Source organism: Agelaius phoeniceus, chromosome 3 (genome assembly GCF_051311805.1).
Source record: "Agelaius phoeniceus isolate bAgePho1 chromosome 3, bAgePho1.hap1, whole genome shotgun sequence".
NCBI lineage: Eukaryota > Metazoa > Chordata > Aves > Passeriformes > Icteridae > Agelaius > Agelaius phoeniceus.
In genome coordinates this window covers 106,797,060-106,811,350 of record NC_135267.1, presented here as the reverse complement: position 1 = coordinate 106,811,350, position 14,291 = coordinate 106,797,060, and positions in this window count along the sequence as shown.

Genomic DNA, 14,291 nt, shown 5'->3' with positions numbered 1-14,291 from the left:
GTCTCTAGGAAGGGTTGTCTGTATCTCCTTTGCCTTAGACAAGTTGCTTGAATTCAGCCAAAGCAGTCCAGTTTCTCATTTGTCCAGGAGCTGGGAGACTCAGAGGCTCAGGAAAAAAACCTGCACTGCCTTTCTTTTGCCATCTGTGCCTTGCCTCACTGCCTACAGCCCTCGTTTTTGAACTTTTTGGGATACTTCCAGGAAGCCTTACAGCAAGTTCTGGCAGCAATGCTTTCCTGTCCAAAAGGTGGCTCTTTGACCAGTATGGGCACCTCCAAGGGAGAGGGAACTGTGTCATTTTTGTGCTGCCTTGCACTGGCCTTTGGAGGTAGAGAGGAAAGGCACAGCTTAGTGCTAATTGAGATGTGGCCATCTGTCAGACAGAAAACATGCCAAGGCCACCTTGTGACTTTTTTATAAAGGAAGGAACCAGCCACTGGTGAAATATTTATGTGCTACACACCTTGTGACTTTTTTATAAAAGAAGGAACCAGCCACTGGTGAAATATTTAGGTGCTGCAGACATCGAACCAAGTCAAATATCAACCAAATATCTGAGATGATAAAGTTCCTCTTGGATGTGATTAAGTATTGTAAATTCAGGCAACCCCAATGAGGGGAGAGAATGATGAGGAGGACTCCATCTTATCAGAAGGCTAATTAATCATTATATTATATCATATCATATCATATTTATTATATTATACTATACTGTACTAAAGAATACAGACAAGATACTTACTGAATACTAAAAAGATAATAATGAAAACTCGTGACTCTTTCCAGAGTCCCGACACAGCTTGGCCCCAGTTGCCAATGAATCAAAACAACTCACACTAGAGTTTAATCAAGCATCACCTGTGGGTAAACAATCTCCAAACACATTCCACATGAGCACAACAGAGGAGAAGCAAATGAGATAAGAATTGCTTTTATTTTTTCTGAGGCCTCTTGCTGCCTTTCAGCTTCCCAGGAGAAGAACCCTGGGTGAAGGAATCACGTTCAAAGAATGTGAATGCCACAATTAAGGATCTCCTGAGTTATCTAGCATCTCACCTTTAATGCCTTTTTATCCACGGTGAAACTGCTTTGTTGAAATCAGACACTTTTTTGGAGCTGAGTGCCATGAAATTTGACCCATTACGGATTGCTCAGGCACCCAGTGTGTAGGAACCTGTGTACAAACATGTAAGAGACAGAACTTTCCCCAAAAATCTGATACATTTTGTAGCCAGGACAGTAAAAACAGGAGTTGGAGGCATCCAGTCCTGTAGGAGATCTCAGACCTGGGTTTATATCTGGGCATGCTGATGGCTTAAATTAATTGCTGATGGGTAAAGTTAAATTAAATGGACTTCAGATCATCACATTGAGTTGGTTCATCCCCTTAAAGAAAGATTATTTGGCATGTGGAGAAGCCCTGGATCATCCAGGCAGTGCCAAGGGACTCAGCACAAGTGATCTGTGGGAGATGCAACACCCTGGAACAGCAGCTGGAAACAGGAGGATGCTGAGCTGAGTCTTCCCATGTGATTCCCACCTTGGCAATTATGATTTCAGGAGAATGCCAGGCTCTTTTCTGGCTGCCTGCAGCCTACACGGTGTGGGTGAAGCCCCACAGCTTAGAAGCCTGAGCAGCAGCTGTGCACAAAGGACATGATGGGCTCCGAATTCTCCATCATCCTTCAGATTCAAACTAGACAGTGCCTGTCCTGTAACATTAGAAAAATGCTTTGGTGTTGGCAAAACCAAAAGAAAATTTCTTTTTCTTTCTGCACTAACAGGCTGTGAAAATAAAGAGGAGTCTGGTACCCAAGGGATTTGGGATTGGGAATGGGATCAGGGATCCAGGGAGGGCGGGGTTTGATCCCTGGGAGTGAGGAATTTGGGAAATTTTGGCATTCCTGAAGTGCCCCCACACCATCCTCAACAAGATCAAGTTTGGTACCAGTGGGGTTGGGATTTGGGATTTGGGATCTGGGATTAGAGATTCGGGATTTGGGGTCTGGGATTTGGGATTTGGGAATTGGGATCTGGGATCAGGGATCTGGGGAGGGAGGGGTTGGATCCCTGGGAATCAGGAACTTGGGGGATTTTGGCATTCCTGAACTGCCCCTGCACCATCCTCAACAAGATGGAGTCTGGTACTGAAATTGGGATCAGGAATTGGGGTCCAGGATTGGGACTGGGATTTGGGATTTGGGATTTGTGTTTGGGAATGGAATCCCAGGAGGGAAGGGTTGGGAGAACAGAAATTTTGGGGAAATCAGATTTCCACTTCCAATCTCCTGCATCTCCCTGGATAAGGACACATTCCCCCTGCTCCTCAGGATGCCTGACAAGAGCCTGCAGACCTGTTAAGGCATGGAGGCAGTTTTAGGGCCTGGCCTCAGCGTTGTCTACCTGGACAGACCATGGAAAACCACTGGGCACAGCAAGAGAGGGTCCTGAACCTGAGAGAGAACAAGAGCAAGAAGCTGAGGAAAGTTCCAGACAGCTCCATGAGAACCAGTCAGGTTTCCCAGGTGGGGAGGGGAAGGATCCTGATATGAAAATATGTGGAAGGGCAAAGGTGAGGAGACAGGCCAGAAGAATAGGACATCATGGCTTGTAAGGAGTGTAGCCAAGGAGAAATGGCTTCAATACTCTTCAGTGGCCCCACAACATTTCACCAGATCTGCTAAAAGAATTAATCCATCTGGCTGAAAAATACCTAGCTGCCAGGAATGCTCATTGAATTAACTGATTGAATTGCAGAGGGGAACATAAATTTATTTCTCTTATTAATTTCCCTGTGCTTACCTGTCTTTTATATTTGATGAGTGGGTTTTTTTTTTCACATGGAGTAACTTCTTAAGAGAGAGGACAGGTTTTTCCCAAAGCAGATGTCCTAACAAACACCCCAGAGGTAGTCTGCAGATTCTCTGCATGTCCTGTGTGATGCAGAAAGCCTAGGAGCTGGTGTTCCTAGTGCCTTGGCTCCCAAGATGACATCCTGCTCTGACTATGGGGAGTTTTGAGGCAGGCATGCTCCTCTTGTCCTAACCTTAGCAGAACTTCCAGGCTCAGAGCACCAGGGCATGGGTTGGGATGAGTACAGGAAAGCTCCTCAGCAAGTCTGGAGCCTCAAAGACCCTTATCATTCCAGGGAAATAATTTTTTTTTTTTTAAGCATGGTCTTGAAAAAAAAGGCAGCTTTTTTTCTCTTGTCCTTCATGGGAAGAAGTTTGGATCCCAAACTCCTTTTCCTTTTCACCTTACTCCTCAGTCCCAAAAATTCAGATATTTTTTTTCCTTACAATGAAGGGATCACCTATAGCCTGTGATTCTCTGCTGGTCTCTTTGTATATTACAATATATATTTGCATATATAGCAGAATTTTGAGATGTCTGCTCAGGAAAGAGATTTGCAGTGGAAAAGGAAGACATTTTCCATGTAGAGACAATACTAAAGGTGCTCAGGGACATGTCAGGGCTCTGGTGTTCAAGAAAAATCTCTCAATTGAAATCAGTCAAGGGTTGTGCTTCCAAATTAATTGCACGCTTCTGTCCTTAGCATCTGGGCATGGAATCAAAACTGATGAGCCAACAAAGCAGCACTGAGCTGCTCCTGAGAGCAGCCACCATCAATAACGAGTAATACTGGGAGAAATACTCTTTGAAATTCAAATCACAAGGGGCATCATTTAAAAGGGAATGCAGGGGGAGCAGGAATACCATGCACCATACATTAATTGTCATGCATGTGACAAAATCTTCAGTGTTGCTGCTACTTAGCATCATAAAATTTATTCCCAGATTATGAATACCATAGCAGGGATGAAATAATTAAACTGGCAGCCCATTTCCTCCAAACTGGAGGCCAGGCCTTCAGCTGGTGTAAATCAGAGCAGCCACACTGCAGAGACTTGGTTTTACAACCAGTTGGGAAACAGAGCCATTTATCCTACAAAGGGAGAGCTGGAAAAGAGCACAAACCCTTCATCACTCCATGTTGTCCCTTCTGCCCCAGAGGGAGGGTAAGCAAGCAGGGCTGAAGTCACTGCTCACCTGGAACCTCTCCCAGAGCACACTGCAAACAATCTGGAAACGGCTCCCAGTGGATTTCATGAATTAAATTTGGAAGGTTAAATATTTAATAATATGCTGGTGGTTTCTTCCAAATTGGCACACCCTGTATCCTATTCATTTTATACCCAAACCTACCAGAAATACTCACAGATCTGTTATGGCAGAAATGCTGTATTATGTGGGCAGGAAAAAAGCTGGTTTAGAGTTCATCACCCTATCCTCCCCTTTCAAGCCCTCTAGCTTTCTGCCTGCCTTCCTGGCCACATTTGGAGACATTCCTTTAGTGTCACCCAAATCCTTAATCTCCTGTGGCATCCCAAAATGCCAGAGGTACCAGACATACACCATCTTATTGTATGGTTACCCAAAATATGTACATGGTCAACAGCCACCTCCTCCAGCTTAACTTCTTTGTTGTTTTTTGGGGGGTTTTTCATTCTTTTTTTTTTTTTTCATTTCTAGGGTGGAGTTTTGCACTCTTCAGTAGTCAAGGCAGAGTTTTACAGGCACCATCTGGCCCTGAATTCTTCCATTAAAATTGCTTTTCAGCAGAAATTCTTTGAGGTTTTTGGGGGGTTTTGTGGTTTTGTTCTCTCTTTCTTTCTTTTTCTTTGTTCTCACTGGGAGCTTTGGTGGCTTCCAAAATGAAAATTTAACTTTTCTCCAGAGTGTTTAGGTGTTGTAAGTCCTCATTTTTTCATTTATAGAAAACTGCAGTGTTTAAGGGCGTGTTTTGTTTTGGGGCATATTTTTGGAAGAAATATCACAACTTCTGATTAAGAACCTCTCCATATTTCACAGCTCTTTCCACATTCCACAGTGGGCTATCCAATTAAAGCTACTTTGGATGAATAACCCCATACTTTTGAAGTCCAAATATCTGTATTTTTGGTGCTAGACCATTGCCAATATTTTTCTTCTTCTACTGACAAAATATCCTTATGTTACACCAGTTTTTATGGGTGTCTTGGAAATTTTTCTTTGCTTGATTAGTACAGATTTTCTCTTTCACAACAACTTGTCTCCTTTTTAAATGCCTCTTACCTGCAAGCAATTAGTCTGCCAGCTTTACCCACCTCTTGCAATCTACCTGTTCTATAAATTACTGGAATCACTGGGGCAGGAACCCTCCTCTTTCTTACATTTCTGTGTAACACTCACAAGGGAGGCAGAGAGAATCTAAGACTTGGGATTTACAACAGCCACTGCGCTTCATAATTAATGAATGATCATAATATTGAAAAAGTGGCTTTTCCCTCCTTTTTTCAGTCCAAAAATTTCATTTTCTCCAGGGAGATGGAGAGCAAAGTCCCATTGGGGAATTGTCTACTGATCACCAAGATGATTACAGCAAATGATGCTGAGCATATAAAATGCAGAAATCAGTCCAGGCTGCTCAAGATAGTTGACAAGGCAGAGCTACTGGACCTGAATTGCCATGTCCAGCACAGTTCTGACCTTAGAGATGGTCAGTCAAAGCTTTGTCACCTCCAACCATTGGAATTTCCAGCTACAACATGGCTACAGAGAAGGCAAGGAAGGAGATGTTTGCCTTTTGTGCAAACCAGCTTCAGCTGGGGTGAACTGGCATGGCTGATGTGATTAGACTGAAATTCATTAGGTAAAACCCTAAGGATCCTATGGCCCATGACCTTGTCCTAACTCTGCTTTTTCAAAAGTGTAAAACACACGAACAGTTGGATCTACACTTAACAGAAACAGAAGTGTGCCTATAATCTCAGTTTGTCATATGCCAGAAGACTTGGGTGCAGGCTGCTGGGGCTGTGATTTCAGGTGGTTTAGTAAGGGTTTATGTTTGGTCCATTTGTTCTTCTCTGTTTGAACACATCTTCTCTCATCACTATCACTGCTTCGTATTTTTGTGGATGAAGCTAAGGAGTTTCACTGGAATAATTCTCTGGGATGCACTGAAACTCTAATGTCTCATTTTTAGGGCCAGTTAAACAGGTGTTTAACAGGGATGAGAAAGTATTCAAGCATCTTGGGAAAATCCTGAGGAGATTGTTGTCTTTCATCCCTGAAATCTGAACCTTCAAGGAAAATGTTCACTGCAGAGCAAATTTAAAGCCTGCTGAGGTGCTTTGATGGAGTGTGTGCCTTGGCCTTTCTCCTCCCACCACTGCTTTGCTGCTAGACAATGTTGTGCCTTGGCTTTTTCAAACACAGATTTTCCAAGTGTCTCAAGCATCACCTGGAGTATTCTCCTAAAATCACTCCTAACACTCCTGTCTTGATAGGACACAATAATTCTCCCACTGAAGGATCACAAAATTGTCTAATCCCCTTGGACTTGGGGGTCTGCATTTTGCTCCACAAGGACCCTTGAGCATAGTTTTGCTCCAAATGCAGTCATTGGGGAAGACTGTTGGGTTCATTTCCAGCCTAACCCAGTCCTCTGGCATTTCAGTCTCAAAGCAAACTTCACCAAGGGAAGTGAGGTAATTTTTAACTGCCTGTTTCAGCATTTCCAGCTCTTGGCTGAAGCCAGAATTTCAAAGAATCATAGAATCACAGGATAGCTGGTCTCTGAAGGGACCCATAAAGGCCATCTAGTCCAACCCCCTGCAGTAAGCAGAGGCATCTTCCACCACACCAGGTTGCTCAGAGCCCCATCCAACCTGACCTCAAAAGTTTTCATGGATAGGGCATTTATCACCTCTCTGAGCAACATGGTCCAGTTGTTCAACACTTTCACCATCAAAAACTTCTTCCTTATACCTAATCAGAATCTCTCTTCTTTTAGGGCAGATTTCTTCAGAGCTTTGTATCTCCTAAGGGAGAATAAAAAATCACCTCAGTGACAGCACAGGCTTGATATGGAGAGGCTTCAGAGGAGCCTCAGGTCCAGCTGAGATGCTGCCCATGGGCACCAGAGGTAAAGGCATTACTCCAGGAATGAATCTGGCCCCTGAGCAGACTGTAGGATGCTGGCACCAGCCTGCTCCAGGCTGGGAGATGGTTTCCACTGGGACACTGAGAGCTGTAGCTCCCAGCAAGAAGTGCAGGGCCTCGGAGAAGCAGCAGCTAGAGCACTGTGACCACAGTCACAGCAGTTTGTCAGAGCTGCAGACTTGTCCCCAGTGAAGGTGAAGGTGAGCAGAAAGCTGAGCCTGAGGGTCCCTGGAGTTGGTTCAGCCCTGACCAAGCATGGGAGGCTGTGCCAGAGCAGTTCCTTTGTCTCCCTCACCCTTCCCACAGGTCCATGTCTGTCCCAGCATGGATGCTGAGCAGGGGCAAGTGGAAGCACTCAGCCAAGCACTATTTTATGCTGCTGCCTGATTGATTTTAAGCTGTGCTTGCCTGGCAGCACCCCCAGGACCAGTTATGTAAGACTGGACGTGTTTGTTTGCTGCCTGCAAACCCCTCGTGTGCTGGTAACACCTCAAGAGCCTGCATTCAAAAGTGGAGCTGCAGCCCTGCTTGGCTGACACTGCCAGCTCTGCCCTGCACCCCCAGGGCCCACGGGGGGACAGCAGTGTCCCTGTCCCCAGCAGAGACACCATGGTGAGCAGTGACCAAGTCTCAGCTGCTCAGATGCCCTCCTTCCCCCCAAGGCTGGCTGGAGCAAGGGACATCTGTGTGTCCATACAGATGTGTGTGTCCATACAGATGTGTGTGTCCAGACAGATGTGTGTGTCCATACTTGTGCTCGTGGCCTCTCAATGTCTCCTTGGGTGTTTCCCCACCCCAGGGAGCTGCTGCTCACTTGCTTCTCAAGGGGCAGGAACTCCACTCCACCAGGACTGGGTGAGAAAAAGCATTTCAGGACATTGCAGAGGCCTGCTGTTGCAGGAATCTTTAAAATAATCCTTCACATGTGATGAGGAGTGTTTCAAGCCTGTTTGTACTCAAAATGATGTTCAGTTGGGGAAAAAGAAGGCCAGGTGGAGAAAAAAACCTTCAAAGATCCCTTGTCAATACCACACAACTTCATTGTTTTAAGTTTTTCCTAATTATCTACAATAACACAGAAGGAGAGAGACAAACTGTGCAGCCCTGGTGAGATCAGTTGTTGTCTTGCCAGATTTTCAGAACAAGCCTCTGAGGAGTCTCAGAAAAGAGAAAGGATGGCACAGCAAACATGGCAGAGTTGCAAAACAGCAGCTTTGATGTGTGAGATGGGGAAAAGCTTCTTTTTTGGGGGGGAAAACAATTTTTTGTTGTACTTTTTCTTGCACTTTTTCTTATTTTTGTTGCACTTTTTAAATTTGTTGTTGTTGTTGTTGTATTTTTTATTGCCCTATTTCACAGTCCATTCAAAAGGTGAAGTACCAGCCACTACAGCCAGCAGCATGGGCCAGCATCTCAGCTGCAGTGGATGACAGAGTTTGTCAACCACTCCTCGGGGTACAGCTGCTTGCTCTTCCCAGAATTCTGCCAGGAGAAGTGCCCTGGCCAGACAGAGACATTGGCAGCCCTCAGCCCCTTGCACAGCTGCAAGGAGGAAACAGCAGAGCTTTCCCAGCCCCTGCAGCAGCCTACAGAACCCTCTGTGCATTTCTTAGAGGTTTCACAGTCCCATCAGAGCTATGGAGCAACCTGGAGCTGCTGTGGGCAGTGGAAGTTTTGCTCCTGCCCTGCCCATCTGCCTTTAGTCATTGCTGGCACGAAGAACTCCAAAGAACAGCTCTGTTTCCTGCTGCTGATGTGAGATGCTATTAATTTGGGCCATGCTGGAGCTGGAAGCTCCCTGGCACAGGGTAAATTTGGAATGGGCTGTTATCTCCAAGGGGACCCTGACTGGGCAGCTGCAATCTGATGGCACTGCCTAAGGGGAGACGAGCAAGGGCCAACTCTTTCTCTTGGTGAGAGAGCTTTGAGTGTTTAGAAGGTGATGAGGAGCATGGGGAGGCTTCTTAGACTTTTCTCAATAGCTCATTTCAGTAATTGAGACTCGTACTAGCTGCATGCTTAAGCAGACCATCAATCTCAGCTCTGTATGCCACCAAATTACTGGCAAAAGGGGAGAAGATGGGCTAGGCTTGAATAATAAATCTGCCCTAATCATCACATTAAGGGTTATCTTCATGGGACTGCTGTTATAAATCTGGTTATAAAGAAGATACTAAATAAGGAGCATTAGGGGAAGTCTTATCCATGTCAGGAAGCATTTTCTGAGTTGTCTCAGTATGCAAAGAAAGGCTGGGTTAAATGGATCTGCTGAAACATTTCAGTAGGCAGAAAAGTCGTTTTCTGAGAACTCGGAAATTTTCCCACCCCATTTGTGTTCCTCTTTTATTTTTACTTCATATGCTGTGTTTAGCAATAAAGGTTTTTCAGTCAATTTATTTCCAAATCAGTTCTTTCTAACTTTTGCTCTTTGGGGGGGCTCAGTCTTTCAGCTCTCTTGGTCCCCACCTCGTGGTTGAGGGTCAAGGGACAGCAGAGTCTTCAGCACTTTTCTGGAAAGTGATTAACCCAATGCAAAAAAAAAAAAAAAAAAAAAAAAAGAATTTTTAAAGTAAGAGAGACCCCAGCATAAAAAGAATTAACATTTAAACCTCTGAGTTGTACTGACTGGAAGATTGGGTGCTGCCTTCTGCTCCCCAGGGCCACATTAGAGACCTGGCCATGTCCATCTCTGTGTGGTGGTCCAGTGAACAGAGCCCAGGGTGGCTCTTTGGGCCCTGCTGTCAGCCCAAAACCTGCTCTGAATTGTCTTCCAGGTACACCAAGGTGGCTTTGGCTTGGGTGCCTCAGTACCAGCCTAGGAATGTTCTTCCAGCTCTTTTCCAACTCCTGGTCCTCCTACCCCCTGGAGTGACTTGGAGGAGAAATGAGGGAAAGCTATCAGCTTCATAAAGCTGTTCCCTTCACACTCAATTTTTTTCTTTTTTTTTTTTTGACATACACTGTTGGATTTTTGTATTAAGGGGGTTTGAAAAACTATTCACACACACACACACAACAACAACAAAAAAAATCTGGAATAAAACCATCTCCAAAGAATGCATTTTGCATGCTTTCCACTAAGACAGCAGGGTTTGTACTTAGCTGCAGGACCTGTCTGGCATTGCCTCCAGCAGCATCTGCCCCAGGTAGATGCCTGGAGCAAGAGCTGCTGACTGACAGGAGACATGGAGAGGGTGCTGTGACTGCAGAGCTGTGGGTGGGGATGATGAGAGTCACCTCACAGAGGGGTCAAACAGATAAATATTCAAATTTTATTAATATTCTATTTGATTAGCAATCAAATAGATTAGCTGTTTCAATTGAGTATGAAGAGGCAACTTACTTTTTTTTTTTTTTTATATATACTTTAGGCAATAGATATGCCAGAAAAAGCCTGATGACATAAACTGGACTCATCCCAGAGGAATGGAAGGGGCAAAAGAGGTTTGCTGTGTTGTGGGGTGGAAGCAGTAAACACAAGGGCAAGTGGGATATGTCAGAGAAAAATCAGCAGAACATCATAAAGTAACACTCTTGGGAGGATTCTGGATAACAGGGAGTTTTATTTTGTCTATGTTTATTTGGAAATATAGTAAACAAGGTCCCTCTACAAATATCCCTCATAATATCAAAAATGTTTTGACTCCTTACCACAAAATTCCAGACACTTCCCCTTATCATGGCTTTGAATATTCCCAAGCAACAGCATGAGGGATGGAAAGAGAATTTAGTGGGGCCAGGGCAGTACCATTTACCCTCTGGGCATGGCCCCTGCTTAGTTATTGCCCTCTTGCCTTTATGAACATCTTTGCATCTGCTAAAATTGCTCAGATTTGCCCATTTTTTCTTCCTGTGTGCCCCATGGGACAGGTTCTTCAAAAGGCAAAGGAAAGACCAAGGGTAAGCAGCATCCTGCCTTTTACCAAAACCTTTCTTTTTATGTGGGATTCTGGTATGTACCTTGTGACAATGTTCACAGGGGTTTTTGAATGAGGGAAGAGATGAGAATGTTGACTCCATGTTTCAGAAGGCTTGATTTATTATTTTATTATCTATATTACATTAAAACTATACTAAAAGAATAGAAGAAAAGGTTCTCATCAGAAGCCTAGCTAAGAAAGAATGAATAACAAAGGCAGCTGTCCCAGACTCTCAGTCTGAGCCAGCTGGGCTGTGATTGGCCATTAATTAGAAACAACCACATGAGACCAATCACAGATGCACCTGTTGCATTCCACAGCAGCAGATAATCAATGTTTACATTTTGTTCCTGAGGCCTCTCAGCTTCTCAGGAGGAAAAAATCCTAAGGAAATGATTTTTCATAAAAAGATGTCTGTAACAGTACCTCCTGAACAGCGCAGAATTAAACATCCCATCTTACGGGTTGGCTTTAATTTTAACTTAATTTACTTGTGATCCTACAGCTTATCTTTTATTTCCAATGCAGTGTGTCCTGAATGCATCAGTTTTATCAGTATGGCCTGCTCACACAACCCCACAGTCTGCTGATCATCTTTGCCCTGAAGAATTCCACATTCACAGCCTGTTTCTTGTGGCACCAATAAAAACCCCTCTTCTTCCTTTATCAGAAAAAGGATGATTTATTTTCCACCTTATTCTTAAGAATTAAAGGAAAAAAAAAAGAGAGAAAGGGGGAAAAATACAAATTCTCCTTATGACATTCTCTTTTTCCAGCAGTTCCACCACTGTGTGCTGCATTTGTTGTTCTTCTAATGTATCCCTGCAGCAGGATTTTGCTTCTCCACCAAAGTTTAGGCCTGTCAGCTCCCCACTGCTTATGCAGTTATCATTAAACGTTCCTGTCATATCCAAACCTTGTTTTTCTCTCTTCATCTTTGCCAGCTCTCTGTAACCTGCCCTCACCTCGGCTCAGGGCCATTAGCATACAGAGCACGGTGGCTGCTGTTGTTCCTCTCATTATTTCCATAATGGCTCAGGCCAGGGGAGAGAAGCAGCTTTAGGCACTGTGCAAATAACAGACAATCCCTGACAAAACCAGAAAGCTCTAGTGTTGTTCAAAATAATAGTGAAATCATCCCTGTGAGTATCCCCACTCTTCCTTTAAAATATTCATTTCTAGCCATTGGAAAGCGACTATTAAATGCAATGTGTTATCCTTCTGGTTTTTTGACAGTGTCCTGGGTACAGAGACAAGGGGGTGGAGCTTTTAGCCCTGTCTATTCTATACCACACACTTTTCAGGAAGTGTTTTTATTTGTTTGGTGGTGAATGCCCACCTTTTGTGGGTAAAAATCTAAATCTCTCTTTTCCACACTCTTTTATGAATATTCTTGTGGTTACTGGGATTTTTCAGCAAATTTGGGTTCTGACCTACAATTTCTCCCAGTGTTCCTCCATTATCAGAAGAGGTTGGGGGGAAAGGGGAGCAGCCTTGAGTGGGTTTAATTTCTCAGCTGGGTTTTAAACCAGCCCACAGAGCTGACTGTTGTACTCCTTCCTCATCACCTCAATTCCAGCTACTTTTAGTAATGCCATTGGAGCCACAGCAGGTGAATCCCCACAACTCTTCCCTTGCACTGTTCCCCTCTCTCCTTAATCCATTTGGGGGATTGTCCATATTGAGCCATCCTGGAGAAGTTTGGATTGACCACTGTGGCCTAGAGGAGCAAGATCTGGGGCCTTGGATGGTGGTGTAACATGGGGCTGGCACCCAGGACAGACCTCCAGGATCAGTAATAAATCATGAAATAGGTGGGAGCATGGCAGGGGGGTGAAACCAGATGCTCTTTATGGTCCCTTCCAGCCCAGACCATTTTTTACAGTGGTTCTGTGATTTCTCAGTGTGGGGCTGGAGGACACAAGAAGTGGAGGTGAGACCTCCTTGGCCCTCAGAGCTGCAGACACCAGAGCAGGATCTTCAGGTCTTGGACAGCAGGGATTTGCTCCCTCCATGCCCCCCACATCCCTGCTTCATCCTCCTTCTGCAACACATCACCCACAGAGCAGGCCAAAGAAGTCCTAGGAGACTTTTCCACCCTGAACAATTCTATGATTCTGTTTATGGTATGACAATGGACATCCAGGAAGGTCCCTAGTCTCTCCTTTCCCCTGTTAATAATTCTGGGAGGTTATTGCATTAAAGCTGTTTGAGTTTATTGTGTTGCAATTCAATATTTCTTTGAATAGGGATGGAAGAAAGAGAAGGATGCCGTGGTGAGGGAACTTCAGGATGTGGAATTTTCAAAAACTGGGCTCTGTCCCTGGTTGAGGAGGTATTCTCTGACCAAGACAGCACTCTTCACATATTTAGGATGACAATAATATTTCTGGCTGGTAGAGGAACCCTTAATTGATCAATATATGGAAGACATTACATTAATGCAAAGTTATTGTCCCCAGAAAATAAAGCAAAGCTAAAAATAGCGTAGTACATTTTGACAGAGCTTTTGTTATTTTCTTTTTATGCTCAGTTCCTTCGAGTCTGTCTTTTTTCTCGTCAGGAAAGCTTAATTACCATTTTCACTTTCATTTCATTCCTGGGGCCAGGTTTTGGTGCTCTCTAGGCAGCCACTAATTGCTCAGTCCCCACATGAGATGAAGGCTTCTTGGTGCAAGGAGCACTGCAGGTATGGATGGAACAGACCCTGCTCTGGATGGAGGCAGGGAATTAGAAAACTCTTCATGGCAAAGCAGAGCTCTAGGATCCCAACCATAAAGAAAGGCAAAGGCTTGCTGAGGTAGCTTTCCCCACTTTTTAATGCTGTCAATTTGGACCAAAGCTCCTAAACTGCTTTGGTTTTCTATTGAAGCCATCCTGGGGTTGAAGAAGTGTCCTTAGGTCTGTGTCCCCAAGCTGCTGGATGCCCATTTCCACAGGTTCCCATTAGTGTGCCTAGCAGAGAGGCTGCATGGAGGCAGGGAAGAAGCTGAGTAAGGAAATTCAACCTCCAGGTGCTCCTCAGGGGAGCATTGTTGGAACCCAGGACATTCCTCTTGCCTTATCCTGGAGGACTCGAGACCCTGCCAAGGGGCTTGGAGACCTTGGCACAGAGCCCAAGACCCCTGTGCCTTTGATTTTGACCCATGGAAAAAACAATTACCAACCTTATATGAAGAATTATAAAAGTCAAGAGAGTTTAAGTAGAATAATAGTTAGTTTGTCATGGGGTGAAAAATAGATTTTTGGAGTTTTTAGAATGGGGGTTCAGGAGGCAAGATGGAGGAATCTGGGCATGTCCAGTCTTTCTCCTTCTTCTTGGCCTCCATCTTCTGCTGTCTAGGTGGCACTTTTGGATTGGTTTGAGGTAGAAACTCACTGTCTAAC